General features: G+C 54.2%; 3 non-coding genes across 3 annotated transcripts in view; all 3 read left to right on the top strand.

Annotated features, from left to right (window-relative positions):
* The first annotated feature begins 3,785 nt into the window (after positions 1–3,785).
* Positions 3,786–5,678, top strand: LOC126332419 (small subunit ribosomal RNA). Its single transcript, XR_007563673.1, has one exon. It is a non-coding gene; the product is annotated as a small subunit ribosomal RNA (ribosomal RNA).
* Positions 5,679–6,040: 362 nt separating this feature from the next.
* Positions 6,041–6,195, top strand: LOC126332416 (5.8S ribosomal RNA). Its single transcript, XR_007563670.1, has one exon. It is a non-coding gene; the product is annotated as a 5.8S ribosomal RNA (ribosomal RNA).
* Positions 6,196–6,383: 188 nt separating this feature from the next.
* Positions 6,384–7,500, top strand: part of LOC126332421 (large subunit ribosomal RNA) — a 4,222-nt gene continuing 3,105 nt past the window's right edge. The window contains exon 1 of the ribosomal RNA XR_007563675.1: positions 6,384–7,500. This exon is cut by the window's right edge and continues 3,105 nt beyond it. This is a non-coding gene — a ribosomal RNA (large subunit ribosomal RNA).

Genomic DNA, 7,500 nt, shown 5'->3' on the forward strand with positions numbered 1-7,500 from the left:
ACACTAGATCGCGTGTTCCCTTAACCTAACTCAAGTTGTCCCTTAACCTAACTCAAGTTGTCCCTTAACCTAACTCAAGTTGTCCCTTAACCTAACTCAAGTTGTCCCTTAACCTAACTCAAGTTGTCCCTTAACCTAACTCAAGTTGTCCCTTAACCTAACTCAAGTTGTCCCTTAACCTAACTCAAGTTGTCCCTTAACCTAACTCAAGTTGTCCCTTAACCTAACTCAAGTTGTCCCTTAACCTAACTCAAGTTGTCCCTTAACCTAACTCAAGTTGTCCCTTAACCTAACTCAAGTTGTCCCTTAACCTAACTCAAGTTGTCCCTTAACCTAACTCAAGTTGTCCCTTAACCTAACTCAAGTTGTCCCTTAACCTAACTCAAGTTGTCCCTTAACCTAACTCAAGTTGTCCCTTAACCTAACTCAATTTGTCCCTTAACCTAACCCACGTTGTCCCTTAACCTAACTCAAGTTGTCCCTTAACCTAACTCAAGTTGTCCCTTAACCTAACTCAAGTTGTCCCTTAACCTAACTCAAGTTGTCCCTTAACCTAACTCAAGTTGTCCCTTAACCTAACTCAAGTTGTCCCTTAACCTAACTCAAGTTGTCCCTTAACCTAACTCAAGTTGTCCCTTAACCTAACTCAAGTTGTCCCTTAACCTAACTCAAGTTGTCCCTTAACCTAACTCAAGTTGTCCCTTAACCTAACTCAAGTTGTCCCTTAACCTAACTCAAGTTGTCCCTTAACCTAACTCAAGTTGTCCCTTAACCTAACTCAAGTTGTCCCTTAACCTAACTCAAGTTGTCCCTTAACCTAACTCAAGTTGTCCCTTAACCTAACTCAAGTTGTCCCTTAACCTAACTCAAGTTGTCCCTTAACCTAACTCAAGTTGTCCCTTAACCTAACTCAAGTTGTCCCTTAACCTAACTCAAGTTGTCCCTTAACCTAACTCAATTTGTCCCTTAACCTAACTCAATTTGTCCCTTAACCTAACTCAATTTGTCCCTTAACCTAACTCAAGTTGTCCCTTAACCTAACTCAATTTGTCCCTTAACCTAACTCAATTTGTCCCTTAACCTAACTCAATTTGTCCCTTAACCTAACTCAATTTGTCCCTTAACCTAACTCAATTTGTCCCTTAACCTAACTCAAGTTGTCCCTTAACCTAACTCAAGTTGTCCCTTAACCTAACCCACGTTGTCCCTTAACCTAACCCACGTTGTCCCTTAACCTAACCGACGTTGTCCCTTAACCTAACCGACGTTGTCCCTTAACCTAACCGACGTTGTCCCTTAACCTAACCGACGTTGTCCCTTAACCTAACCGACGTTGTCCCTTAACCTAACCGACGTTGTCCCTTAACCTAACCGACGTTGTCCCTTAACCTAACCCACGTTGTCCCTTAACCTAACCCACGTTGTCCCTTAACCTAACCCACGTTGTCCCTTAACCTAACCCACGTTGTCCCTTAACCTAACCCACGTTGTCCCTTAACCTAACCCACGTTGTCCCTTAACCTAACCCACGTTGTCCCTTAACCTAACCCACGTTGTCCCTTAACCTAACCCACGTTGTCCCTTAACCTAACCCACGTTGTCCCTTAACCTAACCCACGTTGTCCCTTAACCTAACCCACGTTGTCCCTTAACCTAACCCACGTTGTCCCTTAACCTAACCCACGTTGTCCCTTAACCTAACCCACGTTGTCCCTTAACCTAACCCACGTTGTCCCTTAACCTAACCCACGTTGTCCCTTAACCTAACCCACGTTGTCCCTTAACCTAACCCACGTTGTCCCTTAACCTAACCCACGTTGTCCCTTAACCTAACCCACGTTGTCCCTTAACCTAACCCACGTTGTCCCTTAACCTAACCCACGTTGTCCCTTAACCTAACCCACGTTGTCCCTTAACCTAACCCACGTTGTCCCTTAACCTAACCCACGTTGTCCCTTTGCCTAACATAGTTCACTGCTCGGAATCTCTGGTGTCGTTGTTATCCTCATGTAGATGTCTTGCGAGTGTTGCTTACTTTCCACATATTCCTGCTATCCACTGTCAATTGTACTGCAATAGGACTATATCGCCGACCCCCCCCCCTCCCCCCCCTCTGTCCCCCTCTGTCCCCCTCTTTGTGTCTCTGTCCTCTCAAGCTGGTCGGTCTGGCGTTTGAGTGTTAAATGAGCCTCGCAGCTGTTCAGTTGCATTCAGATGTCGACGCCCTCAGTGTACGTCGTGGTATGGTCTGTGTCCATTGTCCGCTGATGTCGTACGCGTAACCCACACGCTGTACCGATCATCGGTCGTTACGTACAGAGTGAAGTAGTGTGATACGTGTGACCGTACGCTGGCTGTGCCCAACGGTGTCGAATCTCAATTTCCATATGTTGTGCTTGATGCTACTTGTCTCGTCTCCCAATAACAGCTAGGTTGCACTGTGGTACGCCGTAGAGGCGTGTGGGAGGAACGTACGAACGCATTGTATGTCACCCTGGGTCGCTGGGGGTGGTGGTGCGGTGAGTCAGGTCAGGTCAGGTCAGCGTGAGCCGTCTGATGTAGTGACGCGTGTATTCCGACTTTGTCGTATTGCCTCACACAAAGTGCTACCCTGGTGGACCGCGTTCCATATCTGGGACATGCCGCAGATGCCGGTTGACAGTGGATCGCGGAAGGTACATCGCATACGTGCGCGGGCCACCTTCCACGTGTTCTCTTCTGCACATGTCGCAGTGTGTATGTGGTCTGATGTAGCGTGTCGTGACACATGACATCCTGGCATGCAAGAATTGTTGAATTCGCAAATGTAGGTGGACATCTACGTTTACTGCCCAAGATACGCAAATGAACTGGAAATCCGTTGTTGAGCGGTTGTTCACGCTGGAGGTGAATCTGTGATGGCGACGATCGGTACAGCTATTAACCGGTTGTTTCAGCGGTACCCGCCACATCCACACGCGTGACTAGGCCCATGTGGGTATGAAGCGATACGCGGCGGTGGCTTGGTGGGACTGTTCCCGGCCGGTGAAGGGGGGCCGCCCGGCGTGTTGGCCGCGCGCTGCGTGGGCGCACGCGCAACAGGCGGCTGGTGGGGGGCGCCGAGTGGCAGGAGCGCCAGCCGACGGGCCCGGCAGGCGGCGCAGCTACGCTGCGGCGCACCCTGCACGCGGCGCCTGGCGGCCAAAGTTGGTTCAGCCGAGCCCGGTGCGAAGCGCGGTGGACATCTGCAGTGTGCTGGTCTGATTGAGGACTGTGTGCGTTGAGGATGCGCCGCCGCCTGGCACTCGGCGCCGCGACGCCGTCTGCTGCTCGGTCGCCCCAGCGGTTCTCGCAGGTGGTTTGTATCGCAGTTGTGCGGACGTGTTGGCGCGTGCGCTGTGCTGGGAGAGTTCGCTTCTGCACCCAAGTGGGGCTTTGCCCTTGTGTGGCGCTGGCGTTGGAGCTGCCGGTCACCATAGGTGGCGCGTGTTGTCTCCCGCCGGCAATGCCACGACAGCACGCTCCCGGGCCTCTGTCGGCAGCGGCAAGCTCAGTTGGGAGCAAGGGTGTTCGCACTAAAACCGTCTACTCGCCTAACTCCGGGCGATTGCGCCTCTCTCGAAACCGACCAAGTACCTAGGACGGCGCTGCGCGCCGCCGGGACCTGAGAGGGTTTCGAGGTGTATCGTGCAGGGGAGCTCGGCCTCCTCCTGTTTGCAGAATAATTGAGCGGACGCTTGCGTGTTCGCGCGGGCCCCCGGGACACACTCCCGGGCGGCCGGCTGCTCAGCTCTAGTTGACGCAGCTCCCTGGTTGATCCTGCCAGTAGTCATATGCTTGTCTCAAAGATTAAGCCATGCATGTCTCAGTACAAGCCGCATTAAGGTGAAACCGCGAATGGCTCATTAAATCAGTTATGGTTCCTTAGATCGTACCCACGTTACTTGGATAACTGTGGTAATTCTAGAGCTAATACATGCAAACAGAGTCCCGACCAGAGATGGAAGGGACGCTTTTATTAGATCAAAACCAATCGGATTGGCTTGTCTGGTCCGTTTGCCTTGGTGACTCTGAATAACTTTGGGCTGATCGCACGGTCCTCGTACCGGCGACGCATCTTTCAAATGTCTGCCTTATCAACTGTCGATGGTAGGTTCTGCGCCTACCATGGTTGTAACGGGTAACGGGGAATCAGGGTTCGATTCCGGAGAGGGAGCCTGAGAAACGGCTACCACATCCAAGGAAGGCAGCAGGCGCGCAAATTACCCACTCCCGGCACGGGGAGGTAGTGACGAAAAATAACGATACGGGACTCATCCGAGGCCCCGTAATCGGAATGAGTACACTTTAAATCCTTTAACGAGTATCTATTGGAGGGCAAGTCTGGTGCCAGCAGCCGCGGTAATTCCAGCTCCAATAGCGTATATTAAAGTTGTTGCGGTTAAAAAGCTCGTAGTTGGATTTGTGTCCCACGCTGTTGGTTCACCGCCCGTCGGTGTTTAACTGGCATGTATCGTGGGACGTCCTGCCGGTGGGGCGAGCCGAAGGGGTGCTTTCGCGTCCCGAGGCGGACCCCGTTTAAATCCTACCAGGGTGCTCTTTGTTGAGTGTCTCGGTGGGCCGGCACGTTTACTTTGAACAAATTAGAGTGCTTAAAGCAGGCAAGCCCGCCTGAATACTGTGTGCATGGAATAATGGAATAGGACCTCGGTTCTATTTTGTTGGTTTTCGGAACCCGAGGTAATGATTAATAGGGACAGGCGGGGGCATTCGTATTGCGACGTTAGAGGTGAAATTCTTGGATCGTCGCAAGACGAACAGAAGCGAAAGCATTTGCCAAGTATGTTTTCATTAATCAAGAACGAAAGTTAGAGGTTCGAAGGCGATCAGATACCGCCCTAGTTCTAACCATAAACGATGCCAGCCAGCGATCCGCCGCAGTTCCTCCGATGACTCGGCGGGCAGCCTCCGGGAAACCAAAGCTTTTGGGTTCCGGGGGAAGTATGGTTGCAAAGCTGAAACTTAAAGGAATTGACGGAAGGGCACCACCAGGAGTGGAGCCTGCGGCTTAATTTGACTCAACACGGGAAACCTCACCAGGCCCGGACACCGGAAGGATTGACAGATTGATAGCTCTTTCTTGATTCGGTGGGTGGTGGTGCATGGCCGTTCTTAGTTGGTGGAGCGATTTGTCTGGTTAATTCCGATAACGAACGAGACTCTAGCCTGCTAACTAGTCGCGTGACATCCTTCGTGCTGTCAGCGATTACTTTTCTTCTTAGAGGGACAGGCGGCTTCTAGCCGCACGAGATTGAGCAATAACAGGTCTGTGATGCCCTTAGATGTTCTGGGCCGCACGCGCGCTACACTGAAGGAATCAGCGTGTCTTCCTAGGCCGAAAGGTCGGGGTAACCCGCTGAACCTCCTTCGTGCTAGGGATTGGGGCTTGCAATTGTTCCCCATGAACGAGGAATTCCCAGTAAGCGCGAGTCATAAGCTCGCGTTGATTACGTCCCTGCCCTTTGTACACACCGCCCGTCGCTACTACCGATTGAATGATTTAGTGAGGTCTTCGGACTGGTACGCGGCATCGACTCTGTCGTTGCCGATGCTACCGGAAAGATGACCAAACTTGATCATTTAGAGGAAGTAAAAGTCGTAACAAGGTTTCCGTAGGTGAACCTGCGGAAGGATCATTACCGACTAGACTGCATGTCTTTCGATGTGCGTGTCGTGTCGCGCAACACGCTACCTGTACGGCAGTGGCCGTGCGCCGCGTGCGGAACCACGCGTGCCTCTCAAAACTAGCGGAAGTGTTGTTGTTGTGTGGTACGAGCGCTGAAGCTCTGGAGCGGCTGGCCTGCGGTACCTGGCGCCTGGCGCCGGTTTTGAATGACGTTCGCCCGAGTGCCTGTCCGCTCCGGTGTGGAGCCGTACGACGCCCATCGGCTGTGAGGCCGTTGGACACAAAAAAAATAGTGGAACAGGGGCCGTCAGACGCCTCAGTCCCGCAAATGCTACTGTCTTGAAAGAGACAGTGGGAGACTGAAAAGGAAAAGATCACCCAGGACGGTGGATCACTCGGCTCGTGGGTCGATGAAGAACGCAGCAAATTGCGCGTCGACATGTGAACTGCAGGACACATGAACATCGACGTTTCGAACGCACATTGCGGTCCATGGATTCCGTTCCCGGGCCACGTCTGGCTGAGGGTCGGCTACGTATACTGAAGCGCGCGGCGTTTGTCCCGCTTCGGAGACGTGGGAGTGTCGTGGTCGCCTGTGTGGCCGGCCGCGTCTCCTTAAACGTGCGATGCGCGCCCGTCGCCTGGCGGTTCGCATACCGGTACTTTCTCGGTAGCGTGCACAGCCGGCTGGCGGTGTGGCGTGCGACACCTCGTACAACGACCTCAGAGCAGGCGAGACTACCCGCTGAATTTAAGCATATTACTAAGCGGAGGAAAAGAAACTAACAAGGATTCCCCCAGTAGCGGCGAGCGAACAGGGAAGAGTCCAGCACCGAACCCCGCAGGCTGCCGCCTGTCGTGGCATGTGGTGTTTGGGAGGGTCCACTACCCCGACGCCTCGCGCCGAGCCCAAGTCCAACTTGAATGAGGCCACGGCCCGTAGAGGGTGCCAGGCCCGTAGCGGCCGGTGCGAGCGTCGGCGGGACCTCTCCTTCGAGTCGGGTTGCTTGAGAGTGCAGCTCCAAGTGGGTGGTAAACTCCATCTGAGACTAAATATGACCACGAGACCGATAGCGAACAAGTACCGTGAGGGAAAGTTGAAAAGAACTTTGAAGAGAGAGTTCAAAAGTACGTGAAACCGTTCTGGGGTAAACGTGAGAAGTCCGAAAGGTCGAACGGGTGAGATTCACGCCCATCCGGCCACTGGCCCCCGCCCTCGGCAGATGGGGCCGGCCGCCCGCGCGGAGCAATCCGCGGCGGGGTCGTGTCCGGTTGCCTTTCCACTCGCCGCGGGGTGGGGCCGTTCCGGTGTGCGGTGGGCCGCACTTCTCCCCTAGTAGGACGTCGCGACCCGCTGGGTGCCGGCCTACGGCCCGGGTGCGCAGCCTGTCCTTCCGCGGGCCTCGGTTCGCGTCTGTTGGGCAGAGCCCCGGTGTCCTGGCTGGCTGCTCGGCGGTATATCTGGAGGAGTCGATTCGCCCCTTTGGGCGCTCGGGCTCCCGGCAAGCGCGCGCGGTTCTTCCCGGATGACGGACCTACCTGGCCCGGCCCCGGACCCGCGCCGCTGTTGGCTCGGGATGCTCTCGGGCGGAATAATCGCTCCCGTCAGCGGCGCTTCAGCTTTGGACAATTTCACGACCCGTCTTGAAACACGGACCAAGGAGTCTAACATGTGCGCGAGTCATTGGGCTGTACGAAACCTAAAGGCGTAATGAAAGTGAAGGTCTCGCCTTGCGCGGGCCGAGGGAGGATGGGGCTTCCCCGCCCTTCACGGGGCGGCGGCCTCCGCACTCCCGGGGCGTCTCGTCCTCATTGCGAGGTGAGGCGCACCTAGA

This window comes from Schistocerca gregaria, unplaced genomic scaffold, assembly GCF_023897955.1.
Source record: "Schistocerca gregaria isolate iqSchGreg1 unplaced genomic scaffold, iqSchGreg1.2 ptg001454l, whole genome shotgun sequence".
Lineage (NCBI taxonomy): Eukaryota > Metazoa > Arthropoda > Insecta > Orthoptera > Acrididae > Schistocerca > Schistocerca gregaria.